This window comes from Ixodes scapularis, unplaced genomic scaffold (genome assembly GCF_016920785.2).
Source record: "Ixodes scapularis isolate PalLabHiFi unplaced genomic scaffold, ASM1692078v2 PGA_scaffold13__105_contigs__length_92229423, whole genome shotgun sequence".
Taxonomy (NCBI): Eukaryota; Metazoa; Arthropoda; class Arachnida; order Ixodida; family Ixodidae; genus Ixodes; species Ixodes scapularis.
The window spans coordinates 16,496,946-16,521,813 of NW_024609839.1; the positions used below are offsets into that span (position 1 = coordinate 16,496,946).

The 24,868-nt window shown below is 46.9% G+C and overlaps 1 protein-coding gene across 2 annotated transcripts in view; it reads right to left on the reverse strand.

The window, feature by feature from the left end:
- Window positions 1-24,868, reverse strand: part of LOC8052780 (leucine-rich repeat, immunoglobulin-like domain and transmembrane domain-containing protein 3) — a 298,248-nt gene that overhangs the window by 141,322 nt on the left and 132,058 nt on the right. For both annotated transcript variants that reach the window (XM_042289824.1, XM_042289825.1), the window contains exon 2: window positions 16,681-16,837. The gene's annotated coding sequence lies outside the window, so the exon portion shown is untranslated. The remainder of the gene's footprint in view (window positions 1-16,680; window positions 16,838-24,868) is intronic.

Consider the following 24,868-nt stretch of genomic DNA (forward strand, 5'->3'; position numbering starts at 1 on the left):
TCATCATCGTTCTCTCGTTACTTCCGTGCCCTTAAACCACAATTTTGTTTGTATTGTGGCGTAACATTATATAAAAATTAATTTACATACATCCTCATACGCTAAAGCCTCAGCGGCTCATGAATCGCGACGCAACCCCGCAAGCAGCAATCCTCATCTTAGGCAAGTCGGCGGCGAGTTTACAAACATCGGCGCATCACAGTGAAAAAGCCATTCCATGGAGGTCCACGGAAGTATACACACGCGCAACCAAACAAACTCAACGACGAATCCAAAGACTCATCGAGAAGTCAGTTGGCCAACAATTCCCTCGAAAGGAAAAAACAAACAGGAACGCCGCACTTTCGGGAAGAATTTCCCCCCCTTTCCTCACCTGACAAGCGGGAACAGTGAAGAGGCGGTACCCTTACAGCGCCCAGTTCTCCAACTTGGATCCGAGTGTAGAAAGGGATAAAAGAGATTGCTTTCCCTGGGACCGTCTCCAATGTAGAAACTTTTTTTTTTCCTTTGCCATGGAGCATTCCAATACTGGACTTGTCCTTTCCCCTAAGAACGCATCCCGGCCAGAGATTCGGGTCTTACTTTCAATCGCGGCATCATTTCATCATAGATGCGAAAGTGCGTCGTGCGAGTGTCGTTTTTTGTTTGATGTAGGGATGGCGCTCCCGAATTCCCTGTGTTCTCTATTATCGACGCCGCAATGCAGCGACTGAGAAGGCATGGTGCCCCTTGTACGCTTCTCCTACAGCAACCCCCCCCCTCTCCCCCAGTGTACACACACACACACACACACACACACACACACACACATTCCCTTTCCTCCCTGGGAATGAGAAGGGCAGGGCGTTTCTGTCCACTGGGCGGCCTTCAGCACGAGCTCGACGCCCCAGCGGCTGCGTTCGTTTTCATTCGGTGAAGCACCCATAGACCCTTCTCAAAACCCAATTCAACGACATTGGCGGTCAGCATTTCTCAGGCTCAAAGAGTGTGATCGGATCCGAATCCTCGCCGATAGCTGACGCAGAACCTGTCTTCGATATGGATTGAGCCGAGTTTACGCCAAATGCTGGCGTAGCCCTCTTGTCCAATACACGTTCAGAGTACGTGTCCCAACAGTGGCAGACTAGGAATAAACGGCGCAGCGGTTCCTAGATGGCGCGAACTTCCGAAAACGCTGGCGTGGCACTTGCGTCCAATATGTTTCTCGTACTCGATTGGGGAAGGTGACATAAAGAATCCAGTTTAGAGGAATGTAAAGAATCCATTCCACAGGCCTCGTGTTAGATTATCACTCCGTCTTGTGGAAAACAAACTTCACAAAGCGCCCCCTACAGTTGGATCTCCTCCCCAGTAGGCGCCGCCATCTTTCTGCCAGCGTGTCTCGATTGTCTGTCTGATAGTCACGCCTTACTGAGGCGAGTCCCCAGCTGACAGACTGGCTCCCAAACAAAGAATTTTTTTTTTTCTTTTTACGGTGGCCAGGTTAGCTTATGAAATGTGGCTGCTTGCAAACGCCTATATAAAATTTAATGTTCGTTGTAACATCAAGAAAGAAGAAAACCTTTGCGCATCATTCACGCGCGGCGCGAGGCTCGTCTTATGTTCGATTTGGTTGCCACAGGAAGAAACGGTACTCTTGGTGTTTGAAATGCGTACGCCCCGAAAAAATCACGTAAAACGAATCGAAGGTGCTCCTTCGTGTATCCTAATTGGACGCGGAAAAAAAAAAAAAAACTGGTCTTGACCTTTGCCTTTAAGGACGAGAGTGAGAGGTTTGCCTTGTGTGAGGAACGACGCGGAGAGGGAGAGCAGTGCATCTGCTGCAGGGTGGGGTTTTGCGTTCGTACAAGACATGTACACGTTACCCAAAATCAAGTTACTCAATACCGTTACACGTTACTAGCTCAAAAGGTAACTAGTCACTCGTTACCTATTCTCAAAAGGAACGCGCTACGTTATATGAAAGATAACGAACTACATTTTTCTCGTCGCTTTGACTGCGAAATACACAAATGCATGGTTTATTGTTTTCTTTTCGGTAGTCGTTGCACCTAAGCAGTAGCTGCCCCTCAATAGGGAGAATTCGTAGATCGTTTTCGCCGTCACGTAAGGCCCTCCGCAACCCGCTAGGATACCGGGAACTCCACAGTCAAGGCTATCGACGCGCAGGCGCAGTAGCAACTTCTTCGTTGCGGAACGCTTAGCGGAGGGGGCAGCGCGGTCCACGAAAACTCCCTAATGTTTTCATCGGTTACGTTTCCCCGCTTCCTTGAGAATGCATCTTTGGCGACGCTGAAGAGTCATTCTACTAACGCGCTCGAAAGAACGGTCTTCCCGCAGCGCAACGCTTCGGGAAGAGCGAGTGACGCTGGGATTCCCCTCTCTTTTTTATTCTGTAGGCTTCTAAAGTTCGAAACTGACAACGGGAACTCTACCTTTTCGTGTTGGCAACTTCGGGGTTTATATTCGGTCTGCACATGATTTAATAAAGGTTGAACCGACGTGCCTTATTGTGTTCGCTCAATTCAATTACTCAATTTCTAAGTGAGAGGTAAAATAAGGAAATAAACTGTTTCTCTGTACCTGCACCAGCTGACGGTACCTTATGTTTAATCCAATATAAAATAAACAAGTGAGGGCTTTACTTGTCAAGAAGTTTCTTTAGTTCTTAAAGCCAAGTAAAAAAGAAAAAGACGGAGGGAGCTGAACCTTGCCTTTGGAACGAACTTGGAAAAATCTCAGCGATAAATGTTGCTGGTGGCGACGACATTCCTTGGTAACGCCATCTCGGTGCGCCCTTCTGTGAGGCAGCTGGTAGGATGCGGGCAGACGACACGCTATGTGAAAGCACGGAGTGGCTATGCTCGTTCGCATCTATGCCGATTAAAAACGGTTTATTTATTAAATAAAACAACGCGTATAATGTTTTTGTCAGTGATCTCTCTAATCAATAATAGCGCCTCGGAGCTGTTTCTTGTTTATATTAGAAAAACTTTCAAATGTTCGAAAACAAGCCCGGGGCTTCACATTACAGCTTGCGCGGCATGCGTCAGAGTTATTCACAGCCTCTCTCATTCTTGTTTTTTTTTTTTTTTTCTTTCATCTCAAAGCTGCTGTATAAGACGCTTTTACATTCACCTGAGTAAATGACGCGCTGTCTTCTTAGCTGTGCACGCGCGCACAGTTGTGTTGCAAAGCGCCGCACAATTTTTTTAGCTACATTGAGCTTGCCGATCCCAACGCTTCTATATAAGTAAGACTCGACAGTTGTTGCCGAGCAAATGCTTGTCAGCAACTGACGCTGACGCGAATCGAATACGTGCAAATAAGTTTGTTACATCACAAGTTCTGCTTAAAAGAAAAGCCAAGCATTTTCAGGTATTCTTAAATTATCGGCTATGGCCCGGAAAATTTAGGCGATTAATTATTATCCTAATTTTACTGAGAACTGATTACAAATTTAAAATCGCTCACTGCGAAGCGCATCGCGCATTACGCGTATTTGGGTCAGAAAAAAATTGAACATAAGGGTTGTAATTAATAGCAAGTGTATTTATTATTTTGGGGGGGACGCTGAGGTGCCACCGACTTACTAGATTTAAGACTTGGATCGCGAGGGCGTCTCGCACGTTTCGCGTTGATCTGGTGAATAAGCAGTGATTTAATTGAAACGACTGAGGTAGCCAGTCACCGCTTCTTCCTGCGAGTTATTTTGAGGAAATGTTTGTTTACTGGTCTACAGAATTGAAAAAGCAATCAGCTTGAAACTAACAAGAGACCAACACAGAACACATCGCAGCCAACAGGATACCCGCAGTCGCTTTCACTAAAGTGTTTACTACATGCGCGAGAGCTTTTAGAATTTCTATTTCCTATTTTCATCAGGATGAGACATTCCTTTCTTAGCTTTATCTTGTTCGAATAATAATAAAGAATACACTCTATTCGTCGTGGTATTTGTTGTAGTCGGATGAAGCCCTGGATATTCTATTTTCGTCATCCAGCTTTTTGTACTGGTGTAGCGAGCAGAACACCGCCACCCGAGCGCTTCAACACCTCGGCGCCAAAAGTGTTTGTTGGCACGACGACGCGTGCCACGCTCCATTTCAAGCTTTGGTCAAATGTCCCACTACAGATATCCGACTTTACCAAATGAACACAACGCGTGAAACAGGCCAGGCCGCGTGTTACCCGAACAGCGCATGAAGCGAGCTGACGAGCCGAGATATCCTAGATCTACGCGTTCCGTCGTCGTCTGTCCTACGCGTGACGTCACAAACGATGATGATAGCTAGAGAAGCGGCCCCTGCAGTTCGCGCACGGCGCCAATATTTTCATACTGTTTAGTTGTATTGAGGGTTGCCCACCTTCTTCCATCGCAATAGACGCATACTCGGGTTACAATTGAAAAAACGCTGTCTAAATTGTTGTACACGTTAACCTTCAAAAGTAGCGAAGTACCCTTACTCGTTACGCCGCCTTAAAAGTAACTACGTACGTAACTTTTTCCCTTTCTAACAGAGTAACTAAATACATTACCCGTCACCAAAATGTAACTAGGTAGAAGTTACTGGTTACTGGTCACGCGTCGCGCACATGTCTGGTTCGTCAGTGAGCAGACCTCAACTCGCGACAAGAACAAGTTGTCAAATGGTCTGGAGGGCGGTGATATGCCGTAAATGTTCATCATAGCGACGTGCTGGGGTTGAGGGGTTGGCAAGGCACGAGACACGCGCTCAGTTCCACACATTGTTAAAGTTCGTCTATTTCCGCTGTCGCAGTCATTGGGTACGAGCCACTACCCGAATGCACTTTGAGCGATTGATTGTCACGAGCCCTAATCGAATGTTTCAAGCACTGGTCACGTCCACTGCATGAGTCGCATTTAAATGTCGTCACCGCAGGGAGTTCAAAGGTCGATGACGAAATCGCGGGAATCGAATCGCCGACGGCGCCAACAATCCGATCCCTACCACTTCGCCATCAAGTTCTGCGAAGCAGAGAGCGAAAGACCACACTCGCATTTATCCTCGAAATTACGCGGTAACGAAAAAGCTTCTTGGTCAGTGGCGTTGCGTGCGAGTGTACTCCGGTCCCTGTAGTGTCAGTAAGCTCGTGTTAAGTACGATGCATTCCTACATAACATCCATGCACGACTCTTTGAATAAATACTGAACCGAAATTTCGAGTTCAAAACAGGGCTGGAGCGATAGGCAGGATTCTGCACAACCCAAAAGCACCACCTATACAGCCGTATCTCTAGTGGATAGCCGTATTTTCGGAAAAGAAATGCGCGATTGAACACGGCCGACGAGGCCGACAAGACGTATGAGGTCACGATTCTCATTCCCTCGCTTCCTCCCGTCGAGCTAGTGAACCGAGGCGAGGAGGAGAGAGCGATGCCGCTCCCCTCGTTCTCAACTGTTCCAGGAGGATTGTGACGTCAGAGTCCTCGCTTGATCGCGCCCTTCTTTTGCACAAGTACGCCCTTCCGTTTGAGATATCGATGTATGAGAGAGGTTTTGGAGTTCGTAGAATTCCGTTTAACGCTTCTGCGGCCTTGTTTTGCGAAATTCAAATTTCGGTTCACTAACTCTTTAAAGCCTATTTTCTGGGGAAAAACTAAAAATTGTTGTTTCAGTCTGAGCATACGCTCGTTGGGTTTCCCCAAACTGCCCTCATGATATTTTCCTCCCACGTGAGTAAAACACCGCCGTTCGAATTATTCGTGCTCTGAAACGCACTCATACACTACTCCATCTTAGGTGATTACATTTCGTGTCCGAAGGTATCTGTGCGCTTAAAATGCGACAAGGCACAACGCAATGTTCGGCTTACCTGTGTCGCGCGTAGTAAAGGTACGCAAAAACTCAAATGCCCCACAAAACTAAGGTTACTTGTCGAATTACAGGGCTAGTTTTCTAAGTTTGACCGTTGATGATTGGCGGACATTAAACCAATAGTCCAATAGACAACTCCAATGCGTACGGTTTGTTTTGTAAATTTTTTTTTTTTTTTTTTAAGAAGGGAATAGATGATGGTGCACTGTAAAAAGAGTCTGCGAGTCTACTTTCACGCACAACACTCGGAGAGCCAATCAGCACAACTTACGGAGGCAACTCAGCGAATGACGATGCCGAAACATATGTTTAGACTAAACAGCGCAGTCTGAGTTCTGACATTAAGCAATGCAAAACGTCACGCTGGCATTGCTAAATGTCACAACTTAGTCTGCGGTTTTTGGTCTAAACAGATGTTTCGGCATCGTCATTCGCTGAGCTTCCTCCGTAAGTTGCGCTGATTGGTTCTCCGAGTGTTGTGCGTGAAAGTAGACGCACAGATGTTTTTTTAGAGTGTGGTTTCTCTTTATTTTCGTATATGCCTTAAACACGTCTACGCAACACCTATCTCTTATCTTTCCGTTCTTAAAGTTATGTGGGTTCTGTGACGTCACTAAATTAGATACTTCTCGCGAAAAGACATCACCGCTACCACAATTGATATTACGAAGAATAAATATTGTATTCTAAATGTGGATGTAGTAATTAAAACTACTGCTTCCTCTAGTTTTCGCTCGCATAAACAAACGTTCACAATATAACAATGTACCACATTGTGGCGTATCACGTACATGTTACGGGGACAAAATATTGAGAACGAATCGCATTTATTGTATCGTGTGCAGTGTTTGTATGATGCGCCTCTACAATGATATTTTTCGGCAAACCTCCGAGTGTTTTTGTTTAAAAAAATAATAATAAACAAGTGCGAATTTTTTCTGCTTATACTCAGAGAAATAAAAAAGCCCGAAAAATAAAAACATCACTTAAAACAAGCATGGCAAGCAGGCAGATAGATCGAAAACTTGGCTTCCGAATCGATGTTTCAAGCAAGCAAAAAATAATAATAAAAAAAAGGTCTTAGCCGCGAATTGCATGCATCTCTCCGTCAGCAAGGAGTTTCGGCAACAAAACATGTTGAAGGCATATACGGAATTAATGCGAAACCACCATCATCTGTTCCCTGCTCCGACAAACAAAGCAACAAACAAAATAAACCATGCGCATCGGAGTTGTCGGCCCGTCTTTGAGTTATGGCCAATCGCATAGTCTGCACGCTTAGAATGCAGCATCTTTGGCACGCCGAACTGAGAAGCAACAGCTATAGAAGCAACGCATTCTGGCGAAATAATAAAAAAAAAGAAAAGAAAACACAATAAGGTTGATGCAAACAAAATTTAAAGGCCTCATTTTAGAAGCCTGCAAAGAAAGAAAAAAACACGAAGAAAGTTTTCTTCGCGGCCGGCGAGATGCATTCACCTGAGCGAATCATCACACCCAAAGAACTCGTCCTCAATTCACGTCCGGGAACCAACCCCGCGGTGCAAAAAGAAAACTAATAAAAACTTCGCGCATGCCCGTTGCAAAAAAAAAAAAAAAAATATTTTAAGTATTATTTTTTAAGTCACTGTCGGTAGCACCCAACTCGCTACTTAGACGGAAAACTTTCTTTTTTTTTTTCTTTTTGGCCGGGGTTCTCGTTTTTTCACGTCAGCGCCGCGGTAAACGGAAGTGCCTTTACTTTTACGTATTTATTTATGATGGAAGCAGAAAAAGGGGAAAGAAAGGAGGTAAGATGGTACCTCGTTTTAGTATGGGAGCCTTTTTTCCGTTTCAAATATACATTTGTGTCCTTACGAGACACAATGTGAGAGCTTCCGGCAACGCGATGTTGAATAGAGATGACGTTACCTTCGGTTGGTGACCCACCTGCTAAAGAAGGCGGGGGAAATGGCGCCTGCTCGTAACGACCTCAAATTTTTGTAGAAGAAATGTAGTGTAGTTTAGTTATACTAACTTGTGAAATTTGACAAAGGAGCTATTTCTTTATCAATTCAATTTAACCTACAGCACCAGAGGACATTACAGCAGAAGAGCGATAAGTACAATATACACATGATTACAAATCTGCACACAACAGGTACAGAAAATTGTCCAAGCATTAAAATAAAACGCTTTTTCTCTCAAATACAAAAACATCCTTTGATAGTTAAACCAAGAATGTCAACGCGTGTGACCGAGTTGTGACGAAATTCGTGTGTGCTGCTCCTACCGGGAGGTGGTGGTCGATTATGCTGAAGATACTCTTCGTGTAATCAAACCAAGGCGTAAATAAAAAGATCCAACATTGAGCTAAGCTGCCGCTGACGCGTCGCACATTAGTGTTGTCAGCTTTCAATACATGTTGCACCATCTATCGAGAGGAGCGCCAAATACTACATCCCGGGGCGACTCAGTCGTCTGCGTTGGCGGCCGTCATTCATATTTGTAAATGCCGAACCACACAGGACGCATTTTCGGCGTATTTACGGGCGTTTTGGCGAACGCAATCCCGACGTATTGCGGGCTTCGGGACAAGCGCTTCCTCGACGCCGGAAGGTCGGCGTAAATACGGAGTTTTCGTAGACCGTGTTTGCCCCTCCGCTAAGCCCTGCGCAACAAAGTTGCTACTGCGCCTGCGCGCCGATAGCCTCGACTGTAGACTTTCGGGTACCGAAGCGGGTTGCGGAGGGAGTTGCGGAGCGGCGAAAACGATTCACGGAAACTCCCTAATGTCTGAGGCTGACGATGTGTAAGCGTAAGAAAAGAATAGTCACGAACAAGTTGTGTCTCAAATGTCTGCGAGATGTGTTTGTCGTTCGTCCATCTCGTGGGACGAGGCAACCCAGAAATCACGTCCTCTGTCGCCGTTCGACCTCTGATCTGGATTCGGGATGTTTCAGATGTTCGCATCTTCCTCTTTCCAGTTTGACTTGCTCATACTTCCGATCTCCTTCCCCACTAGAAACCAATCAACGATCTCACCCGAGCTTATTTTCTTTTTTGCTTATTTGCGAACACAAAAAAGGAGATCGTCCTTTCTTCGTTGATAAAAGCTCTACCGGGGCAACTTTTAGTTTTCTCGAGTGCTCTCTGCTCACCATATCTCCGTGCGGTGCCGTGGGAGGCCCACGCTCGAGTACGCGGTTTCAGAAATATCGTTGGTAGCAGTGAGCGCGTCCACGCTCTCGCGGTCGTACCTTTATTATCACCGCACGCAACTCATAGTAACCAGTGAAGATTAATCCCAGTGGTGTTCTTTGCTGTCCCTTTACTCTTTTTTTTTAAATGAAAGGGGCAGTGAGTTCACTACTCTCTCCTGCTATTAAATCGCTCGGTGTTCTTATTTTCTCAAAGTGTACACGTACTGCAGGACGCAGTTTCTCATGCGCGATGCTGCAGGCTCTTCGTAGGAGTCTACATAAGCGGGTGAGTCTCGAAGAATACATTTTCCTAATTAAATTGTTTCGAGCCATAAACAGATGACAGCGAACTATACTCCCTTCCGCGTTGACTCTGACAGCCACATCGGTGGATCCGAGGCAAGGCTCCGGCTCACGTATCCCCAAGTGGCGGGTTCGAATCCCGGGCGTGTTGCCCCCGCAATCTGACGGAGGCTCGTTGCGAAGAACGCGCCGCCACGTAACTGAGATTCCGGTCGTTTGTCAAGAAGATCCCCCCAGGGTGGTCAATTCACACTAGTCCTCGGACCTCCGCTGGGGCGTCCCAGATGCCCTTCGTCGGCTAGTCACACCCCATATTTGAGATTTGGTACGGTAAGACTCACCACTGCCGTCTACACTTTGACGGAGTCAACCGAGCAGTGCCTTGAGTGCTTCGTCACGGCGTTTGTCGTTTTTGTGCGCTCGCTATCTAAACATATCGAGCACAGAAAAAAGAAAAAAGAGCAGGATCATGGGACTTTCGCCGGCCGTGTGTGTGATTGTTTTAGCCAGGAATAGGAAAGGCTATGCTTGCTCTTCCCCGTCGGATCGTATCGTCGGCGTCGGTCGGACTTTGAGTGAAACAGAGTATAGACCTTTGCGGAAACAGCCTTCTGCGCGCTGCCACCTTTGTCTGCGGGGCTGTGGAACGCCTTCGAACATCCGCGGTTGCTCGGCTGTGCGATAGCCTCCCTTACACTCACAAAGCCTGGCCATTCGACGACGCAGCCATAGAGTGTCCCGTCACAGACTTGGAGCGCGAGGATCTGGTAGCAAAGAGCATTTCTCGAGGAACCTGAACGTCAGCGTACAGCTTTTGCAGCGGCGAGGATCTGAAACACACTTGTGGGCTCGGGATATGTGTGTTCCGGCGTCTCGCCGCACCGGGGCGCCAGTCACCTGGCTCTTCTCTCATCAGTTGTCTCCTGCTCCACTTTTTTCATTTCGGCGGTCGCCTCTCGTTGCGATCTGTCAGACCTTGTCAGTATATAGGAGGCTATGGCTATGCGGTATATCGGACGCTGCGCATGCGTCCACAAATCAGTGACTCAGCATTATTCACCCGGGGGGGATAATCGATGCAAATTAAAAGCCTCAAGGCAGCCTCGAGGCACCTTCGCGAGAAAAATAAAGTATTAAAAACTATAACAATTCCGGATAGCCGCGCTTTTGTCACCAAAGAACCCGGGAAACGCGGGGGGTTGCTTATCATGTTCGAGAATTTTGGCTCCGCGATTCCTTCTAGGAAGTTTATAACGGATAATTTACGCAATTTTATCGGCTTTCGAGAGAAAACGACGTACTCGGGACCTGGCTATACGCTACACATTGCGAGTAATTAGATTCCAGGCTTCCTTTCTTTTCAACTCTTCTCTCTCCCTCTAATTAGATCACGCGTAATAGATTAAATTCTAGACTGATTTTGTAATCATTCGAATACATTTATTGAGAAATTAATCGCGAGAGTAATGAGACTAGTTTTGGAAGTAATGGAATTAGTTCTATCCGTTCCCATTTTCCCCTTTCCTATGGCGCTCTCTGTATACGTACAAGGTCCCTACCGAGGAACCCTCGAAATTAAGTGTCCGACGGGACGGCGGTTTACCGAAATTGGCGAATCAAGAAGATAAGTATCTTTTATAATTCGGTGGTCCTAATCCAACGATGAACAGTACAAAAGACCCGTTTCCAAAACCGGCAGACAGAAATTTCTCCTTTTCATAATCTCGAGTAATCGGCAAAGTAGCGGTTACTTTTTTCGAGTAACGATCAATTACAGTTCTTCCTGAGGAATCGAGGAGTGTAACTGAATATATATAAATATATATTTGTTTTTGAAGCGAGGGTAATTGTAATTGTATGATCGATAACTTTTTTTTTCTTCGAGTAGCAAGTACAACATTGCGTACGACAGGCGAGCGCTTGTTTGGTGGCTCACGTAAACCATATGAGGCGAAAGAGCAAAGGTCGCTAAAAAAACTCACAAGACGAGAAAAAAACAGCACAAAAACAGGAAAGGAAGGCATCTTAGAACCGAGTTTCCGTTTTCGAAAGAAGTTTCCCCTTCTTTTTGTTTTTCGTTTGTTTTTGGTTTGGAGGGTCGGGAGGGCGGGAAGACCGGATATCCTGTCGGGAGTCGAGGGTACCCAGGGTGTCTCCTCCTCGTCGTCACGGGGTTCGCAACTGAGGCCCGTCTTTCCTGCCTTATCTGCTCTTGCCGAACCCAGAACAGGCTGAATGTCGGCTTATTTGTTCGTTATTTTTTTATTATTTCGAGTTTTTAAAGTTGTGAACTACGTAGACTAAAAGTTTCTGGTCAGACGCCCCAACGCGCGGCTTTGACGTCGCGGATCTGCGGTGGCGTCACGTCAAAGTCGCGTCCTCCTTGGGGTCTCATTTAGCCTGCCGACCACGAAGTTTTGGGTTAACATCGAGCTTCACAGAAAGACGGGAGCGTGATCCGCGTTAATTACATCAGTACCACTCTATCCCAGACCCTAGGGTTAATGCAAATTCCACAAAACACCTCTTATTTATTTCATCACTCCAGTTCCCAGTATCCAGTGTTGTACACGTTCCTCAAAAACGGGAACGAAAGCTCGTTCCTTCGGAGTTTTGGAACGCGTTCCCGTTACAAGTTCCATCTGTGCGAAAGGAATTTGTTCCCGTTACAAGTTCCATCTGTGCGAAAGGAATTTGTTCTCGTAACAGCTTAAAAATGGAACGTATCGTTACATATACGTTGCATTTATATTTTTATAATTACCATATTTAGTTAGATCAAACAAAGTTTTATTTATCCCATCAAATGGCAACATACAAAATTGAATGCCGTGATAGAAGGACACCTCGAGAAGAAAACAAGGGCAACCAAGGTACCATTTGGTCATAAATTCTGGTTTAAAAATCTCAGCGTTTTACCATATCCATTCAAAAATATACGAGAGTTCAGACATCTTTGTCCAACTCTTTCGTATATTTTTTGAATTTATTAGCAACGCGCTCAACCCAAGTTTACCATATTCATGTTTGTGGTAGGCTAGCCAGACGGCACTCACTGTGGCAGTTACCACGGGAGACAAGAGGCGGTCCGATGATGACCCTCCAGATTGCGCGCCCTTGCCACGTTTACCGGCAGGAGTTCTGTCCCAGGTGTTGCACCAATGACTAAACGATACACTGATATGTTTAGCACGAACAAATGGGCACACTTCCAGCAGGTCCAATTCCCACTTTTTTTACTATGGAAGGGAAGTGGAAAAGAGGGTCCTGGGAAGATCAGTTTTGAGAACTTTTCGTTGTTCAGTTAGAAGGTGGGAATGAAGGGAAAAGGAAATAAATGTTAATTTTATGTGATTTTTTTTCTTCTTTTTTTAAGTGACCAATGTTCGGGATACAAAGAGGATTCGTGGAAGTAAAGAAAGTAGCCGAGTTTGAAACGTCCCTCTTCCTGTGTCTCTTCCTTCGACTAAAAGTTTTGTTGTTTGTTCTGCAGTCTCGGGCGCTGAAAACAGGATCAATATCCAGCAGCTCGCCTGCACCTGACTGTTACCAAGTGAGAACACCAAAAAAATGGACCCTAGAATAAGTAACAAAAAAGTTTTAGAGATACTACTCGTGGTAAAGATATCGATTTTAGCTTTTTCTTTTTGAGGCTCCCCCTATAACTAAAGTAAGAATGACCACATTGGAAGAAAAATAAAATAGGAACGCCGTTTCTTTTTTTCGCTTCCGTCAAAATTTGACGAGTTTCCATTGCAGTTATACTAAGACAGGATGGAACGGCTGCGATCCTCCTGAAAAAGAAAGTGTCCTAGGAACGCCGTTCCGTGAACACCGCTAGCAACTACGTGTCTTTCCTCGTGCCTTTCCCAACTTTCCCCAAAACAAAATGCAAACGTCCCCAAACGAAACAAACAAAATATAAATAAAAAAAAGCTAGTCCAGTAGCCGACGAGCAAAAACAGAGATCAATGGCACCCTTCTGGTTTGTCCCTAATGCGGATTTCGCCAAACCTTTCACCGTTTCCTTTCTTTCCCGAAAAACCCTTTGTGTACCTCGCAGCTCGACGCCGTGCATTGTAATACCACTCCCTACTTTTTTATATGTATTCAGGCGCGAAATTTATCTTTATTGTTGATGCAACTGAAGGAAGCTCTTTCCGTAAAAAAACCGCGATAGAAGACAAAAACACGCGAGAGCGAAAACGACTAGACGGAAACGGCCGCGTTCAACAGCGCAACCTAGGATAGCAGACGACACAGACAAGTTTGCAACAAACAAAATGGCGGATCCCGCGACGCGCGTCATGGGCATACTGATCGTACCGAGACCGAGGGCCAGGATGTACAAATTCCCCCGATGAAAGTAGGCGAATGAAATACAAACACTAAAGAGCGAAGTCACTTTGTTTTTGTTTTGTGTTCTCTTGTGAATGGGCCTATTGTTGTTGTTTGTTTGTTGGTTGGTGTACGTGCGCGCCATATTTGCCTGTCTCGTCGCGTCTGGACTGACGCCGATCTGGGCTTCGCGTCGCGAGCCCGCGGAATGTCTTCGCTTTGTATTTCGTGAAGCGGATTGAGAACGCTCCCGGCTGGTTCACGGTCGGCCTCTTTCTTTCTTTGGTCTTCACCCTTTTTTGGTGTGCAGTTTGGTGTTTGTTTCCCGTAGTTCATCCCCAGTTTGTTCGCCCGCCTTGTTTGTTTCGTTAATGCACTCTCTCGTCAATGGGTTTCAACTTGTTTGTTTCTCGTTAGTTTTTTTTTATTTTTTATTTTTTTTTTTTTATGCGCATAGCGGGAGCGCCTCGTTTCTTCGAGGTGACCCGAAGGAGCGTAAAACGAAACGAAGTCAACGGGATTGAGTGGGTCTCAATTCGACTTTGGTTGAGGGTCGACGCGATGTCCCTTCTTCCTGGTTTCGTTCATTTTTATTTGTTCCTTTCTCGGCGAATGTGCTAGAACGGACCACCATCGACGTGCACGTCCGTATGGCGCATTGTGGGCCACAGTCACGTATCGAGAAACAATGGACAAACAGTCGACTTGCGGAGGCGTTGATATGCAAATGCCGCAAGGCGTCTCGGGTTTCAAAGCGCGCGCATTTCCGAGATGCGAATCGGAAGAAGAATAAAGCGGTTTGGCGGAATGAAATTCATGGCGAAGACGCATCTTTCGGTCTATGCGGTCTACGCGAGCTGTTGTGTTTTCTTGAGTGGGAAAACGCGAATTGGAAAATCTGGCACTAGGACACTCGTCGTCACATTCTTCCTTTGTTTCTCTCTCTTTCCCTCTCTTTTCGTTTTCTATTGAAGCCGTTCGAAAAATACGCCCACAAAAAACGACAATCCACCTATTTTTTTTATGTGATGCTTTTAGAGAATTTGGTGTGAAAACAATGCTTCTGTTCCATGAAATCACGAATGACATTCAAGAGAGATGCTATATGGTGTCAGCGCTCATGTTGTTCAAGCGCGTTTTTAGCCCAAATACCTCGAACCATCAATTTCTAGAAAAGTTTCATTGCGAAGCTTTGTAGTTTTCGAAACATATCGAAAATAGCCATGAAACTTACCCTGAAACACATTTTCTTTAAGTATGCCGAAAGATTTGTATTTAGATACAAACACACGGTGGCGTGTTTAGGTACAACGATGTTCCTCGCTTCATCAAAAGTTCGCAACAGTCTCTATTGCCTCAATCTGTGATCTCATTGCCAACTGACTGATTATGAAGTTCACCTAGAGCACCAATCACTGATCCCCCTCATCAACACAGCCAACGAAAAAGCAATTTTTTTTCGTTTTTTCAATTTTTGTTTGTTCGCGCGTCTTCCTCTTGTTCGCCCCTTTCACTGGTTTTCTCTTCCGTTTTTTTTAGCTGTTTAAGCCAAGATGCATTTGTGACGTACTGAGTGAATCGTGGGGCAGTACGCACGCAGGAAGCGCACATTTGCTACAGCAGCGAATATCCCATTGGATAGTAGTGATCGGGAAACTCACGCCGTGAATATATATATATATAGAGAGAGAGATATATATCGAAGTTCTAAGGAAAACGACGCTGCCCAACGAGAGTGAGAGAGAGAGAAGACTTGCGAAAAGGGAAATTCTAAAGTGGTGGTTCACAGGTAGCGCCACGTCATGGGCGATATCCGCAACTCTGACACAGGCCGCAACGGCAGTCATTGAACCCGATTTCGAGCACGAACGGTCCGAGTGCCCGTCAGAACTATGATGCAACGCTTAGTGTTTAATAGGTCGGAGGCATGGCCTGCTCAAAGTCGCCCTTTTAGGCCACTGGCCCCATCGGTTAGCACTGCCAGCTGCTCACTGTAGAGAGCGCGGATTTAAAAATAAAAAAAAAGCTCAAACAATGAACGCCGTTCGCACTTTATTGGCGGACGCCTCCTGCGGAGAGAGACTCATCGCTAACCCACTTAAGCATCCAAAGAGAATCCTGGGAACGTAGGTACAGCCGCTGCACGCGCTCGACTTTCTTATACAAAAGATTCGAAATAAATAACCCAAACAAAGCGCTTCTGGAACGCGCGTGCGAAGTGCCACTTCTTTTAGATTTTGGCTTTCGAGCAGTTAAAGGGATACTGAACCGAAATTTGGATTTCGCAAAGTAAGGCTGCAGAAGTGTTGAACGGGAAGCTACGAACTCCAAAACATCACTCATAGATCGATATCTCTAACAGGCGGCCGTACTTTTGGAAAAGAAGGGCGCGAACAAGCGAGTTCTCTGACGTAAATGTCCTCCGGGAGAATTTGAGAATGAGGCGAAGCGGCCTCGCTTCTCTCCTCCTCGCTTCGGTTCACCAGCTTGACGGGACGTAGCGAGGAGGAGAGAGAATGGGCATCGTGACGTGCCTTGCCTCGTCCGCCTCGTCGGCCGGGTTCAATCGCGCACTTCTTTTCCAAAAAATACGGCGATCCGTTAGATATATCGCAGTATGAGTGATATTTTTTGGTTTTGCAGCTTCCCGCCTATCCGCCCGGCCTTGTTTGGTGAGCTCGAAATTTCGGTTCAGTATCCCTTTAAAGCTGCGGACGCCAGCACGCGCAGCGCGTGTACCTACGTTCCCGGCATTCTCTTCGATGCTTGGCTAATTCGGCAAACGGTCTAATGGTTCTTCGTGCACGCGTCTGTATTCGTGCGTGGCCGGGAGGAGAGCAAGCGGAGCGGCCGAGCAAAGCTCGGAGACGTTTGAGGCTCTCGACGCTTTCGCCTCCTCGTCACAGCTCGTATTCCTAGCGCTGCCCGTGAACCACGTGACCCCCGATCACACAGTTGGGAACGCTATATCTGGTCGCACTTGTTCACGGGGAAACAGGCGACGGAGCGAGACTCACCTCTAGGACCACGAGAGACGGAGACGGGCCCCGGCAGGGCTCCGAGCTCCCCTCGAGGTCGAGGCGCCCAGAGGAGCCACGGTGGGGCCGTGGCCCGGATGCGGGGCCGGCAGGTCACGCATACGGGTCCGGGTCGAGGTCACAGCCAGCTCCGCACCTGCGGGAGGGAACAAAGAACAGCGTGAGGGAATGTCCACTGAGAAATGAGTGAGAGCACAAGACAGAGTTATGGGACCAGAGAGCTTGGACTTCACGGACGGATGCGGCCGACACGGGTGAGCCGTTGCCCGGATGTATTTTGTTCGCATAATATGTGCAATTTCACCAAAAGCTAACTTTTGTTTTTCTCAAAAGGGTGTGGAATGTCGTTTTTTTTAGTAAAAACAGCTGCCCTCGGAAAGTTTGGTAGAGGGGAGAGGCGGTTGACACCCCTCCCCCCCCCCCCACACACACACACAAACTTTTAGAACTGCTCCTGGCATAGTTAAACAAAGTGATCATCATCATCATCAAATCATGTTTTATTGTTCACTTAAATAGTTCAAAGGTTTTCGGAGGTGTGCACTTACACTCCCCGACACTGCTAGCCCGATTGAGCCATCGCCAGTTTTCACTGCTTTTATCTCAATACTGAAAGACTGTCATCATAATCTACTCCAGTAGTAGAAGGTGCTCAGTTGGAGTATGGTGCCTGGAATTCGTCATCGACTGGTGTCTTACCCACGTCCGAAAAAAAGTTGTTTCGCGATTTCTGCCCGATGACGCCACAAAGAGTCACGCTGTCGCCGGCCGCGATCCTGGCGGCGTCCCAACAGCGGCGGGGGATGCGGCAGGCGCCTGTTCTGTTGCAGGTCGCTCTCCAGGTTGACAGGCCACGGGAGCTTCGGCAGCCAACAGTTGGGACGCGGCGACAACAACGACACTCGTGTTTGCTCCTACCCATTTTTGCCGGAACGTCTACGACCAGCCACCAGGGTCGCGACATGCGACAGCGTGACACTCCGGCTTTTGTGATGTCAATCGTTGCCACCTAGGGTTCACAGGTTCGATGCATGGGCGGAATAGGGCGCTAAATACTCCAGTCGGACACGCGTTCCAGTTACCGCCGTCGGGGTACTAACAAATGTAGTAAATGTCGATACTCTTAACTACCCGTCAATATAAATTTAAAAAAAATTTGATGGCGTGTTTTGTGCCAACAGTGTCCCGCAGTGTATAAAAAGACAGATGAAATATTACTAGCGAGCAATCACGACTGACACACTTTCCATTAACTTTTTTTAAGATCAATGACGAAGTTCGTATCAGGGGAATTTAAATTCTAATAAGGCATGCGCGACATGGAGAAATCAGAGAGTAATAGACCTATCTTGGTCCTCGGTGAACATGGAGTGAGATTTTACTTAGTGTCAGAGTTGAGCATCCTACAGAGGAACACTACATCGGGGACAAGTCGTCTATTCGAAAGAGACGACCGACCAAGAGTTTCTAAAAGACGGACGTCTTCATTAGAAACTCTCCGCCTAATTTGGCGATCGTGCACAACGTCGTTCAGACCGTCGTTGTAAACCGAACACTGGAAAAACGCGGATGAATAGATTCTCATCGCGTTCCGCCATTGCTAGCTTTGCGCCTGCTGCGCGAGTGGTAACTTTGGTGCGCACCCGAGAGTCCCACGAACTTCAAGTCGTTCTAAAATAGACTGATATGGCGGTTTTCGACTATGCTCATCATGTTTCTAATTGAAACCATATAATTATTTTTATTAATCAAAAAGTTAGTTAGGAAGGTCAGTTAATCATGCGGCTTATTTCAAAGATTAGCCAACTATATGACACACCCACGGCCGTATAACTCCCCTGCCCAAACGGTATTAGTGCATCTAGGGTGCCTTCATGTGCGCTTTGCTTAGGGTGGAGACATGTGTCCATTTTGTCCCACACTTTTATTTTTGTTTTTTGTTCAGAAGCGCGTGAAAGAGCGTGTCCCTGCGCGCGTTTCTGGCGCTGACTGTGCTATGGCGACATTTTGTTTTCGTCGATTTCTTTGTATTTTCCCCGTGAGCGCGTGCGGTCGGCATCGGGTACTACAAAGGGTGGCATCACCCTAAGCAGAAGGACATTGAGGCACCCTAAGTGCATCTTTTACGGATTTTTCGTAATAAATTTGTTCAAATTAAAATTAAACACCCGCTATAGTTCTTTATTTTTATATTTTGTCAGTGTTTTCTGTCCCCCTTGTATTTCCTTATATACCCCCCAACCTTTATCTGGTGCTTTAAAAAGAGCGTTACTGGTGAAAATAAATTAAATGAAGTGAACACGAAAAGCCATTTTCTGACCATACTAAAAGAGTGCTATGATCAAAAATGCTCCCATCGCCTACAAAATGAACCGATAAAATTTTGCTTCCCTAGATGCGCGGATTCAGCAAAATACGCAAAACGCGCCGATGTTAGGTTCGCGCCAACTGTGTCCCGGAGTGTATGCGCCGGGAAAGTGAGGGAGAGGAGGAGAGGGGACGTCAGAACGCCGAGCTCTGATTGGAACGAATAGCGCGAAAGGCCAGCATCCGGCATTGGGCTCTCGCATTCGGACGTCCCCTCGGCGTCTCTTTTTCTACCCCAGTTTCTTGGCGCATGCGTATCGCATGTCGTATATAATTACATAGTGGCATCTCTTCACGAGGAGTAAGGCGATTGACAAGGGGCGTGCAGTAAAGGTGGCCGTTATCGGTTTGGAAAACTTTCCCCGTCGCGGGTCACAATCTTTCTTTATTTTGCGATTTGTCGGGTGATGAATAGGGCGCGCGACACCGGCATGGCATGGCTTGCACGAAAGGATCGCGCTAATGAGACCCTAGCGTGAAGTCACGGTATTTCAACCTCCCCCCCCCTCTCCCTCCCCAAAGAAAACAACAATAAAGGTATTACGAGGCAAAGAAATCATGCTAGGCGTTGGACTTTGACAGGGCGAGGGATTAACCTTCTTTTGAGATATACGAAAACGCTGGGCCACGCTGTAGACGAGCACTTTAACCTAGGCAGTACGATCTGCCGACCTCGGGTCACAAAGTATGCAGAGTGCAAGTTCGTCTGCTTCTTGCACAGCTGTTGTGAAGATGTCACAACGCCGAGCTCTTATTGGCTGACAGACAGAAATAGTGGGTAGACCTTGAGGCATCTAGAATTTAGGTATAATCATATTCCTTCCAATCAAAGCCAATCAGAAAGCGGCGTCGTTCTAACGTCACCGCCACCTACGCGCAAGAAGCAGGTAATGGCTACGCCCTTTGTAACGGGCGGCAGCTTGCGCCACCTAGCCTAACATTTCATCATCCCATCTTTTTTTTTAAATTTCAGGTCACACGACGATAACAATGACGTCGTCGACATCGTCACCGATGACGTCATCATCATCGTCACTGACAATGTCATCATCACTAATGACGTCATCGTCACTAATGACGTCATTAGTGACGTCACCAGTGACGTCACGCGCCCATGATACACCGCGCGGTTACGTCGACGGCGACGCCACTCAAGCCGGAAACGGGTGCCTAAGAGCTGCGCTTCAAAAAAAAAAAAAAACAGCGAAGTGCGAACCAAGAAGCGAGCATTGTGAGCGCAATAAGCCACGCCCTGCGTTTCTTAGGCTGTCGGTGACCGTAGAGGTGTTCACGACAGGATATCAATCAGATACTCAATAAATTCAACACAAGTAAAAAAAAAACAAAAAAAACTAGACATCATTATTTTTACATCACGTTTTTATTTAAAGGAGAAGCGTCGTGCGATTAATCTTCTAGGGTACAAGATCGAACGGTTTTCCGTTGTTCTTCTACTCCGTTTCACCTTAAAGAGACACTGCAGCGAAACGAAGAAACACATTTTCAAAGCTTATTTTGGACAAACATATTTCTATCATTTTGACACAAATTTTTTTTCGCGCAATATTTACGTTGTTAGACGCAGTTAGGTGGAGGTCATGGCCCGTTCTAAGCTCCGCCCACAAACCAGTGGCCCCGCCAATTACTAGCGGACTGACTTGGCTGCTCGACCAAACTCACTTGCAAACCTAGTGTCTCCCTCTCGCGACATCCGGTGCTTCTAGTCTGGGGCCTTTCACTGACGTGCGAGCAGACGGGCGGCAGCCTCCGGCTCCGGGCGCTATTCCGCCACCGTCTATCGTCGTCTGCAATGCCCGTGAGACGCGGACACGAAAGCTCTGCGTCGCCCTCCGTTTTCGCCTCCGTCCGTCTGCTATCCCCCCCCTCCCCCACCCCCTTCTAGAAACTTGTGCAACGTTTAGAAAACGTAACCATGGAAACGGTGTTCCAGAGTTCCATCACGTACCATCCACAGATCAACACAAGCGTCTGTCGATGTGTGGTAATAAACAACCGAGAGAACTAAAAAATCAACAAAATAAACATGTGGTCTTTCTAGCTTTACTCCTCTTGTAATTTTTTCCCCGTGGCATCCGCGAGTAAGATGGCTGAGAGTAATGACGCACTACTAAAATGCGACGTAAAAATGTTCGCTTTGGTACGCCATTTGCACTGCAGAGCTTGAGAGCTAGTTGTTTTTTAACCAAAATGACGGGAATACATCTGGCCCAACCTTGTGCGAGCCGAACGCCTGATCGCCTCCAGCCAAATGGATCGCTAATTCTTGCCTGTGTGGATATCTTCTCGGTAGGGATACCATGGTCGCCATCACGACGATTATACAATTCACAGAGCTGCGAAGCCGCTTTTACGGGAAGTATCACATTTGTTCGGTATGGACACACGCAAACAAAGAATTCAAGCCAGACCTATCAGCCTATCAGAAATTGTTGATGTGGGACACTAGGCTCAGGTCAGTCCCACTACGAAAACAAGCATCTAGCGTAGCGCTTCCGAAGACGCGTACCTGCGACAGTTGTTTGCTGCAAACTACGTCGATTGAGATCTTCCTCTAAGCACGTCTGCGAACTCAAAACGACTAGCACTTATAAAAATTGACCAGCTTCACGAGCTACACTCGTTCAGCATTTCGCAGACGCCGGCAGCCATTTTGTCAGCGTTTTAAACCAACGAGGGAGAAGCAATATCAGAATACATTTGAAAACAATAATAACTCTATCTTGATTATTTGCTCCTAATTGATTGATTATGTTATTACTTCATAAGCAGTTCGGGCTACTCGGGGAACAAATAGAAATAGCCCCGAAATATCAGCGCATCATATTTTAAATCGACCAGGCAAATAACAGCTCAACGTCCGGTGGCGAAACAGTGTGCTGAAAGCGTGAAAACGCGCGACCAATGACACCACCGGTAATTATTTTGTAATTAACAGTAAAAAAAAAAAAAAAAAAGTCCGGAAAACAAATTTGCGGTGGCGGGGGGGGGGGGGGGGGGGGGGGGCAAATTACGTGTACCGCTACGTAAACCTTGGTTATTATTTGAAGAAAATATTTTTATTGAAGGAAAAGGAGAAAAAAAATTTAAGAATATATTTAGAATGTGCGAAAAGAAGTGAAAATAAAAGACACGCCCGTTTTTTAGTGGAGCAACCAGCCAAACCAGCATGCGCCCTAGCGCTGCTAGCGTATTGAGCTGATTGAGCGCTGCCCACGCTGCCCAGCTAGCGTGTGAGCGACGCTTATTTCTCTGATTGGAATCTGCCGTGTGTCGCCTGTCGTTCTCGCCGTTCAGTATATAATGCCTCTGCGTTTTTGTGTTGGGATGTGCAGAACGATCTTGCGCTCGATTGGGCCAATCTGTGTACGTGGACGGCACTGTACGCGCTACACCGAGGAGCTTCGTAGACCTTACGTGACGATCACGCTTCCACGGGTTACCACCCAAAGCTTGAAGCTCGATGACGAACCTATGGTAGAGTTAATTATAATTCAGGATCACCCCGCGTGCGGGCTATGCATGACCATGTGCAAGTCGTATCTCGCCGGTGGCCTTTCCCGATCAAAGCAGCCAGTGCCAAATGTATACAAGTGGTGTGCAATGAAAACAAAAGCCTGGTAGGTTTATTCAAAGTGCACTACAATTTAGAACGTGTATACTGCGTAATTAAGCGGTCATCAACAGCGCCGCCGAATATACGATCGGGTGCAGCAAATCGTTGTCGTGTTTATGCGCTCTCTAATACCGGAGCCAAACCAATCAGGCGCATTAAAAAGTGCAAGGTGAGGATTCGTTCCCACTGCGTGATTGGCTTAGCACATCAGCCAGAGAAACACGACAAGCGCCATGACGGTGCACTTTTGGTGCCGCTCGGTTGACTACATCGGTTTGTAGCGTCCGTTGCGTTCGGACATTGCAGTATAGCAGAAGTCGAGTAATGCGCCTCCTATACTCCGTTTTACATCAAAGGGCAACTCCGGTCAATATTTTTTTGAATTTCTGATTGCAAGTGTTCCCGGCTAAAGCATTGTTCCTAAATTGCGTAGGTCTCCAACTACTGCGGCTCAAAATTTGGTTTCAGGCGTCTACGGCAAACCCGAAACTAACTGCCAAAGGGATGGCAACGCTGATCACCAGTCGTACGGCCAGTAAGTGTCGTCACACCAGTGCTGCTGCAGCATTCCTCGACTACAGGCTAACCCGCTCGCCGCCCTCTAAAGAAACGCTGCTCGCACCTCTAAAATCGATTTTACTGAAGTACGCGGCTTCACTTTGACGTAATATTTTGACCGTGACCATATTTCGTGCCACTAAAGCGATACCAGTCATTATTTTGGTTTCGGTTCAGAGCGGAGTCGCCCTTGAACCAAACATTTCAGTGCCCATGATGAGCGTTGCACGATCTTTTCACGAGCGCACCCAGCCACCGGTGTCCGCGATCACACACAAGGAAATTGAGGTCATAGTCCTCCATTCACGCTTAAAGGTCGGTTCACTCAAGGGCGTTTGATTTCGACTTCCTACGTTACGTGAGGAGTCACCGGGACATTCGTGTTTTGTATGTCACGTGAAAAGCTATTGACTTTCTTTAACCGGTCATCACGCTTCTTTCGTAGCAGGGATGTCCCGGTTACTGGCGACGCAACCGGTCGTAAGCAGTCTGTAGACTTGAGTGTAGAGTTCCGGGGATCGTAGCGAGTTGCGGAGAGCGTTACGGGACAGCCGAAACGATCTCCGAAAACTCGCTATTGAGATCTCCTGCATAATGTCACGATTCCGTCCTCCCGCCGAACGCGCCGGCAAAAACGCGAGGCTTCAGCGCCATTTTCAAAGCACTCTTGCGCTTTGATGATCAATCTAAACTATAATTTTAATATTCGTGATCCTGGAGGCCAAAATGACTTTGATCTAAGTGTTTATTTGTCAAATACAGAACAGCTTCAGTTTCCCTATAAGTATCGATCATGAAGCCTGAAAACGCGGCTAGTCCATTTCTAATATTACCATCCCCTATGAACCATTTCAAGGACGTGGCTGTTGGGCAGCAATGGGAATGAATTGGTTAGAGTCTGCAGAATGTGCGGGCCTATTCCGGGCCGCCATGACAGGGGGACAGAAATACTTCCGGTTCGCCTATATTTGCGTTGTATTTGGATGGGTGCACGACGACTTCTGGTTCACTTGCGAATGATTCCGCGAGAGCTGCGCTGTAGCAATGTCTCAGTGTCGTTATAATAAGTTGCCGATGCGTACCGGCACGACCAAAATGTCACACGCGAAGTTATTACGATTATTTATTTCGAGACGAGGGACGCCCCCGACGCCGCCGAGCCTAGGTGATGGCAGGGCGACGGCATTGGAAGACTATACTGCGCTAGCTTGCATCCATTTGCTGCCGACAGATTGTGCAACGCGACGAGCGCGAACATGCGGCGCCGGCGCCGTGGCGCCTCCCCCGGCCCATCTCCGTACAACGATAGGTCATTACGGAATGTGCGAATGCAATGTGCACGATGAGCTGAGGAAGAAACCTTGAATACCGAAGCAATCGAGTCAAAACACTAGAAAATTGCGCATTTCAGGTACCTGCGTCGTAACCAAAAAAACGCAATTTTTTTTTCTTCTTTTTTTGAGGATTGTTTGTTTTTAATTAAGACCCGGCTTGGCGACTCCTGCGGGGAAGCTCGGCGCGTATCTTCAGCGCCTGGGAGAGGTAAAAGTGCCCAGCGCCGATGCCTCGCCGTCCACGAAGTTATTGAACGCGTTTAGGGATTTGTGG